The sequence below is a fragment of the Adiantum capillus-veneris genome, chromosome 1 (genome assembly GCF_014529385.1).
Source record: "Adiantum capillus-veneris isolate H3 chromosome 1, ASM1452938v2, whole genome shotgun sequence".
NCBI lineage: Eukaryota > Viridiplantae > Streptophyta > Polypodiopsida > Polypodiales > Pteridaceae > Adiantum > Adiantum capillus-veneris.
In genome coordinates this window covers 114,617,071-114,624,709 of record NC_140931.1, presented here as the reverse complement: position 1 = coordinate 114,624,709, position 7,639 = coordinate 114,617,071, and the positions used below count along the sequence as shown (strand labels likewise).

At 44.4% G+C, this 7,639-nt stretch overlaps 1 pseudogene; it reads right to left on the bottom strand.

The window, feature by feature from the left end:
* Positions 1-2,990: 2,990 nt before the first annotated feature.
* Positions 2,991-7,288, bottom strand: LOC147465396 (uncharacterized; annotated as a pseudogene).
* Between the last annotated feature and the right edge of the window lie 351 nt (positions 7,289-7,639).

Sequence of the window (7,639 nt, the reverse complement as noted above, 5' to 3'; positions counted from 1 at the left end):
CTCGATGATCCGATTACAATGTCTCTCTATTAGCACAAGTAAAACCCCATTGAGGGATCCCAGAGTGATAACAAGAGCACACTCTGAAGGTGAGAAAACACCTCACATGCCTTTGTAAAAGGCCAAGATGCGCAAAGGCTAATTGCATCCTCTGAGCCAAATTGCAAGCCAAGATGCGCAAATGATAATCGCATCCTCTGAGCTAACTGTAGCACCTGCATGATCATTAAGAGTGGAGTTAACATAGCTCTCCACACACTCCACGTTAATTGGATTTGATAAATCAACCAAAGTCAGAGTTAAGATATTGGATGTACCAAAGAAAGGTAACAAATTTGAACAAGAGAAAAAGGTAAAACTATCATATGAATGACATTATTTTGTTGAAAAGTTTGATACAAACTCACTTAAAATACACTTTATACTTGATCTAGTAAAGCTACCTTATTTTTCATGTAAATCTTCTCTCCTTGAGGGGGAGAAAAATGAAGACAAGTTTGAGAAGAGCACAAATATGCTTTGACATCAAATTGAAGCATTAGCATGTGCTAATACCAAGAACCAACAAATCACCTCAAGACAAGAGTTGCAGCTTTCAAGCTTCTAACAAAGAACACACACTATTAGTTAGGCACACATATTAATGCTTAGCAGTTATGGTTAACACATTTTGAATGTAGCACAATTTCATAAGCACAATAAACAATCATATATACATGTGCACTAATCATAAGATTCTCACTTACTCTTAGGGGGACATTCGTATTAAGGGGGAGTGTAGAAAGTAATACTTGTCCCACTATGGGAGAATGTTGTTGTTACTGCACAGCATTACCGCATTAGAGGAGAGAGAGAGGTTTAAGAAAGAGAGATATTGTATGTTGCAGCCCTACTGGCGGGTTTTCCAATTTTTCCGCGAGTATTACCGCAATAAAAGAAAGAATCCACTTGGCCGGCTGCCCCCATTCCTCTCCCACTTTTCCCTTTCTATGAATTCTATTCTATTTTGTTACTTTTCAAAAATTGGTACCCCCTTTTTGTATGGAGTGTAAGAAATCCCATTCTCATTGGGATTTTTAGTGCCTCTCTTCTCTTTACTTGCCTCATCTATTGGTATGATTCTCCTACTCTACTCATTTGCACTCCATGAGATTCTATATCAAAAAATATTTTGTTTCCATCTCAAAATCTTATGTCAACTATGCATTCATATGGAAATGGCAAGCGAACAATGATCAAAATTGTATTGTCTTGAGTTCATAAACATATAGCCCTTTTGTACAGCATAAGTAGAGAAAGAAGACAAAATCCAAAAGATATTTATTAATTTCATCCTCCAAGAGATCTCTACAAGTCACTTACATCCATGTCCAACCCCATGGTAGCTAAATCAACAAATAAATCTATTGATTCATCCTCTAAAGCCTCTCCTATTGAATCATCATCATCCTCCTCACTATGGTTGGTTGTTGGGAATGGTTGGTTCTCCTCGAACTCAACTGCATCATCGTCATTAGCGTCTTCTTGAGATGGTATGGTGGGATCTGCCAAAGTCTCTATGTTCGTATCTGCAAAGATAGATCTACTTCGTGGTGTGACTGGAATAACATACCAAAGTCGTCTTCGATACATACAAGGCACATAAAACACCTGTAGGTCACAGAGAAAACAACAACATGAATGTAGTTTTATATGTATAATATAATGTTTTAGTGAGTTGCACATGGAATTTACCTGCTCATAACTACTAGGTTGCACCAAGTTGTCGGTCTTCCCGCGATGAAATTGCCCGGAGTCTACCATATAGAGCCCATTCCCATGTCTCTTAACCTCACCCGCAAACCATCGGTAGTCAAAGAGATATTTGTGAAATGTTCTGAAATCCACTTTGATTATCCTCTCTATTGTTCCACATTCCCTCACCTCTTGGGTTGTCGTGTCAAAGTTGCCCATAACTCCACTATCGTGAGTGGTTCGACGCTCATCTATCTTGCGGGTTCGAAAATGACGTCCTTCGGACCACATAGAGTTGAATGTGAAGGCTTGCAAAAACCAATCAGGATAGATGAGAGAGAGAGAGAGAGAGAGAGACGACACACATACACAAACAAACCCACACACACACACACACACTCGCACACAGACACTAAACACATTGAGTAGTTTACCCTTGGTAGACATCCTCGTGCGTACTCGCATTCTTTAGGGATTATTTGTTCTCCTTGTGTCTTGGCCTTGGTCATGGCATTGTGTATCCACCCAACTGGAATTAGATCAGGGTATTTGGAAAGCTCTTTAGGAAAGGGAGGTGCTTGCCTACCGCCATGCGACCTCTTCCATACTTCCCTCTCCCTTTCTCTCATTGTACGCACCTCCACATACATATCCACCCATTTACCCATGATGGGAGCATTGAGTAGACAATGGTTGTTGACTATGGCTTGAAATTCCCTATCCAAAATCAAGAGAGAACCTTTCCCACTTGGAATGTTTGTGTGTTTTTTTGGATCCTCTTCCTCCGTCTTTAAACGAGGCAATGATGGGTCTATTTTGAAAAGATATTGAGAGACATACACAAAAGCCTCTTGTACAATCCAACCCTCTGCCATGCTTGCCTGAACACATGAAACCATTAGTGATTAAAGTAACCAATAAAAAGCGTTGTGAATACAATCCAATCCTAATAGGGTTTAAAGATTAAGATCGATGAATACCTCTGGTTGTGATCGTAGCCTTACAAAGTCTTTCAAGGTCTTTAGGAACCTCTCAAGAAAGAATATCCACCTGGAGTGAACCACACCACAAATGGCTATCTCCTCAACAAGATGGAGCAATAGGTGAACTTGGCTAACAAGGATAGAACGTGGGAATGCATCCTCAATAGCACAAGTTTCTTCAATCGCTAGAAGTCGAGCTGTTGGAATGGCTGAAACCTGTAACCAAAAAACCCTTCATAATCTTCATAGTAAAGTTAGTCTTCAAAGTAAAGTTTAGGAGGGAGGACCAAATGTGCTATACCTAGCAACTTCTTCCACCTTGAATATTGCAGCCTTTACCTTCGTGTCCGCAAATCCACTAATGCTAATTGGAAGCACAAACTATTGCACAAACAAAAATACTTATTAGTATCCAGAACCCTAAACCACATACACACACACACTCACATACACACGCATATACACACACACATTACCTAAAGAATCTTGTGCCAATCATGGGATTTGAGCCGATACAGTTGTGTGGATCCTCCTTTCTTAGTTTTAGTGAAGGCACCCTTGAGCGAACGCATATAACCTGTTGGAGTACGGATGGATGCAATGACTTGTTTCATCCGCTCTTGATCCACCCTTGATAGAATCCAAGGTGCCTTTGGAAGAACCATCTTCCCCCGAGGCCCCATGCGAGGTGTGGCCGAAGGAGGGAGCCTCCTTTTGGCCCTCATGTCCTCTCTAGCCCCCAATGAATCTTTCTTGCCTACTATGTGATCCCATATAGCTTGCCCAACATTTTTGAACACATGCATTGGATCCAATAGGTGTTGGATTTTCAATGAAGCCCAATAGGGTAGTGATAAGAAAATATAGTACCTAGACATACCCCTAGGTGGATCATTGGGAGGAGGCAATGTGTTGTGATGCTCGTTCCAATGTCTTGCCCAATCGGCCATGGTCCAATGGAGTGTCTCGATCCCATTGCACGGTGGAGCATAAGATCGATGTGTGGGTGGCAAGAAGCGATGATTATTGGGGTAGATCACCTTACCAAGTAGAGCGGGTCTCTCTGTCACGAGTGAGGGTCCACAAGTTGGGCATGCACTATGTCCAGATGTCGAGAGTCCTACAAAAACAAAAGACATAACTGCATATAAGTGACCAATGTAAAGACATTAAAGAGGGTCACAAAGTATAAGCTTACCAGAAATCTCTCCAAGCCCGGGGTAATCATGCATGGTCCACATGAGAATGCACTTGATCATTGTGCGCCGATCACGAAGTGGTCTTGATACATCAAAAACATCTATGCCGTTCCATAGCTCTTGAAGCTCTTTAATCAAAGGTGCTAAATATACATCCATTTCTTCACCTTGTGTTTTCCTGGGAATAGAAGAGAGAGCAAAATGTTCCCCTTCTTGGTTGACTCCATGGTGGAATGTTGTAGTTCACAACAACCACTGGCCAAGTACTCCATGAGGTAGACCGATGCCCAAATGGGTTTACCCCATCACTAGCTAGACCAAGCCTCAAGTGACGAGGCTCTTCTCTAAACTCCGCCCATGTCTGCTTGACGTGTTTCCATACCGGTGAGTCAGCCCTGACACTCTCATAACCCCATCGGTGGAGCGATTTTTCATATGCCATGTAAGAAGCTCGCTTGTTCCTTTGGTGTTGAACATGTGCTTGATGCGGGGAATGAGGGGGAAATGACGAAGAACCTTGCAAGGTATTGTGGTTCCTTGCATTCCCTCTTTGTACCGTGATTCTCCACACTCAAGACAAGCATCAAGCCCTGCATGTTCATTGCGGAATAGCACACAATCATTGACACATGCATGTATGTGATCATAGTCCATCCCAAGCCCTGTCTCACCACTTGCCGTGCCTTCCTTCGATTTTCTGGAAGATGGTTTCCTTTAGGCATCATCTTGCCTAATAGCCTATGACATAATTAAAGAACACTCATTATTGCATATAACCACGAAAAAAACTCACAACTAACACTTATTACACTTAAACATACCTCAATAGTGCATCGACCCCTGAATTGCTCCATCCAAACATTGCTTGAATATTCAAGATCTCAAGAGACGCTCGTAATATGGAGTAGGCGCATCCCTCGTAAAGAGCGGTGTGTGCTGCCTCTAGCAATGAATCTTTGGTTTTTTGGGCGGCTTCTTCACATGCACACTCTGGCTCACACTCATTCGCCGCCTCACGTGCAAGAAGATCCTCAACCATATTGTGAAAATGATCTTTCTCCACCTCCATGTGGGGCGGGGTGGTGAAGAGATCCCCATATGTGGTGGATGTAGGATGCGCATGCGCTCCTGTGGACCCACCCACATCGGATGGCGGGTGTGACCCCCCTCCCATGACTGCCTCCTGGCGCAATTGCTCTTCCATCCTCCTCCCGCCTCCGCCCCCGATCACACTCCAATGGGGAGCGACATCAATGGATGCCAAAACCCTTAGATTGCTAGTTTCCATTCGAGCGCGTTTTCTCGGATCATCCCATAGTCCATAATCATCCACATGAGCCAAGCATATACGCCAAATCCATGCAATCGCTTGCTTACATCACGTACATGGACATGGTAGTCGCTCGCTCAACCATCGAGTTTGTTCCGCGCCAAGCGACGGACCCACGTCATCCCAATCGACCTGCACACGAACACACACTAAATAAGAAAAAGAAGAATCAAGAATGTTGGTATTGACATGACTGACACTCATTAAAGATAGAGGGGACTGAAAGGTAAAGAGGTGGGTACAAGAGGTCATCCAGTCGGTGTAACCTTAATGGCTCATCACAACTTTTCGCAGTAATATACGCGGTAATATATGTGAGAAAAGACGCGGTAATGCACGCGGTAAAATTTACAGCAAAGTTTTTTATATAAAGGGGGCACCTACGTGCCCCCACGAAATTGATTGCCAAAAATTCAAAAGCGGGCTCCTTCTCTGCGCGGGCATGTTTCCCTCTCCATCTCCAAGCTCTCTCTCCTTCTCCCTCTCCATCTCCAAGCTGTATTACTCTCTTCATCTCCATCCCCACCATATCCAAGCGATCGAGGTCACGACTGTAAGTGCTCAAACTCTCTCTCTTTCTTCTCGTTCTTCTACACACACACACACACACACACACAATGCATACACATTGCACACACACACACACAATGCATACACACACGCACACACACATACACACACTATTTTGTGCACAATCACACACTAATGCAAGCTTTAGTGTGTGCATGCATTATACACACACTAATTCTTGCATTAGTGCGTGCATGCGTTACAAGCACACACTTATGCTTGCATTAGTGTGTGCATGCATTATCCACACACACTAATTCTTGCATTAGTGTGTGATTGTGCACAAATTAATGTGTTTTCACACACTATTTTGTATACAATCACACACTAATGCCGGCATTAGTGTGTGCATGCGTTACAAGCCCACACTAATTCTTGCATTAGTGTGGGCATGCATTATAGACACACACACACACACACACACACTAATGCAAGCAGTAGTGTGTGCATGCATTAGTGTGTTTCTACACACTAATTTGTGCCCACGCATACACTAATGCAAGCGTTAGTGTGTGCATACCTCTCCAGCACACACTAATGCTTGCATTAGTGTGTGTGTGCATGCATTGGTGTGTTTTCACACACTAATTTGTGCATAAGTACACACTAATGCAAGCATTGGTGTGTGCATGCGTTACAAGCACACACTAATGCTTGCATTAGTGTGTGCTTGGGCATGCATTGGTGTGTTTTCACACTAATGCTTGCCCAAGCACACACTAATGCAAGAATTAATGTCCATGCGTTACAAGCATACCAAAACATACCTCCATGTGGGTGTGCGATGATGTTGATTGAGACCCCAATGGTCATCGAGAAGCCCAACGGTAGATTAAGGGACAACACACACATACTAGATTAATTTCTTTGCCAAACACTAACGCACACACACAATAGATTAATTAGAAGCACACACACACACACACTCTAAATGGATGAAAAAAAAAAAGCACACAAACCTTTTCTTAAATAGGAGATAAAAGGAATCCTATGCAGAGAGGAATCCTATGCAATAAAGAATTTCACTTTGACTAGAATCCAATGTTAATTAGGGTCCCTTTTTTTGTGGAATTGTAGGATATGGCATCCTCTTCCACGCCCGGCTATCGAACCATAGAGGACTTTCTCGCCGACAACCTCTCTTACGAGGACGCTTGTTCCGCTTACTACTCGCAGTCTTTCTCCCACCAGCCACAATCGTCCTTCGGCTTTCGATGGTTCCAAGATGCAGTACACGACCCCAACCTCGAGAGGGCATACCGCGCCCAGGTAGAGTGGCTATCCTCGCAGCAGAGTCTTCTAGGGCGGTACACACCCGCACAGTTGGCTGTCTATGGACTCTCACCGCTTGCGACACCGGGCGCCGACACTCCCTACGTGCAAAGTGTGCCTCCCACAACGCCTCTCTCCACCTTACCCTCGACTTTCCTGTCACCTGCACCTCCCTCCACCTTGCATTCGCAGCGATCCATGCCCGCACCGTCGAGTTATCCGTCGCCTACACCACCCAGCGGTTCGGGCTCGGGCCAGCGCTCTTCCGGTGGGTAGCTCTCTTCCCGTAGTGGTGGCTCATGCTCTCGTCGAGGTAGTGGCTCGTGCTGCTTTGGTGGTGGAGGGGGCAGTGCTACAGATTCACCTCCTCTTACACCCCAACCTCCTCGCTCACCCCTTGGATCTCCACATCAGGATGAGGACCGCGATGCGCCCGCCCCGAACGCTCGTGGATACTACTATTATATACATCGAGGGGGGGAGGTGGATCTAGGTTCCTCTTTGGGGAGGACATTTCGAGGGCACCTTAACCAGCTGATCCACTCGACATA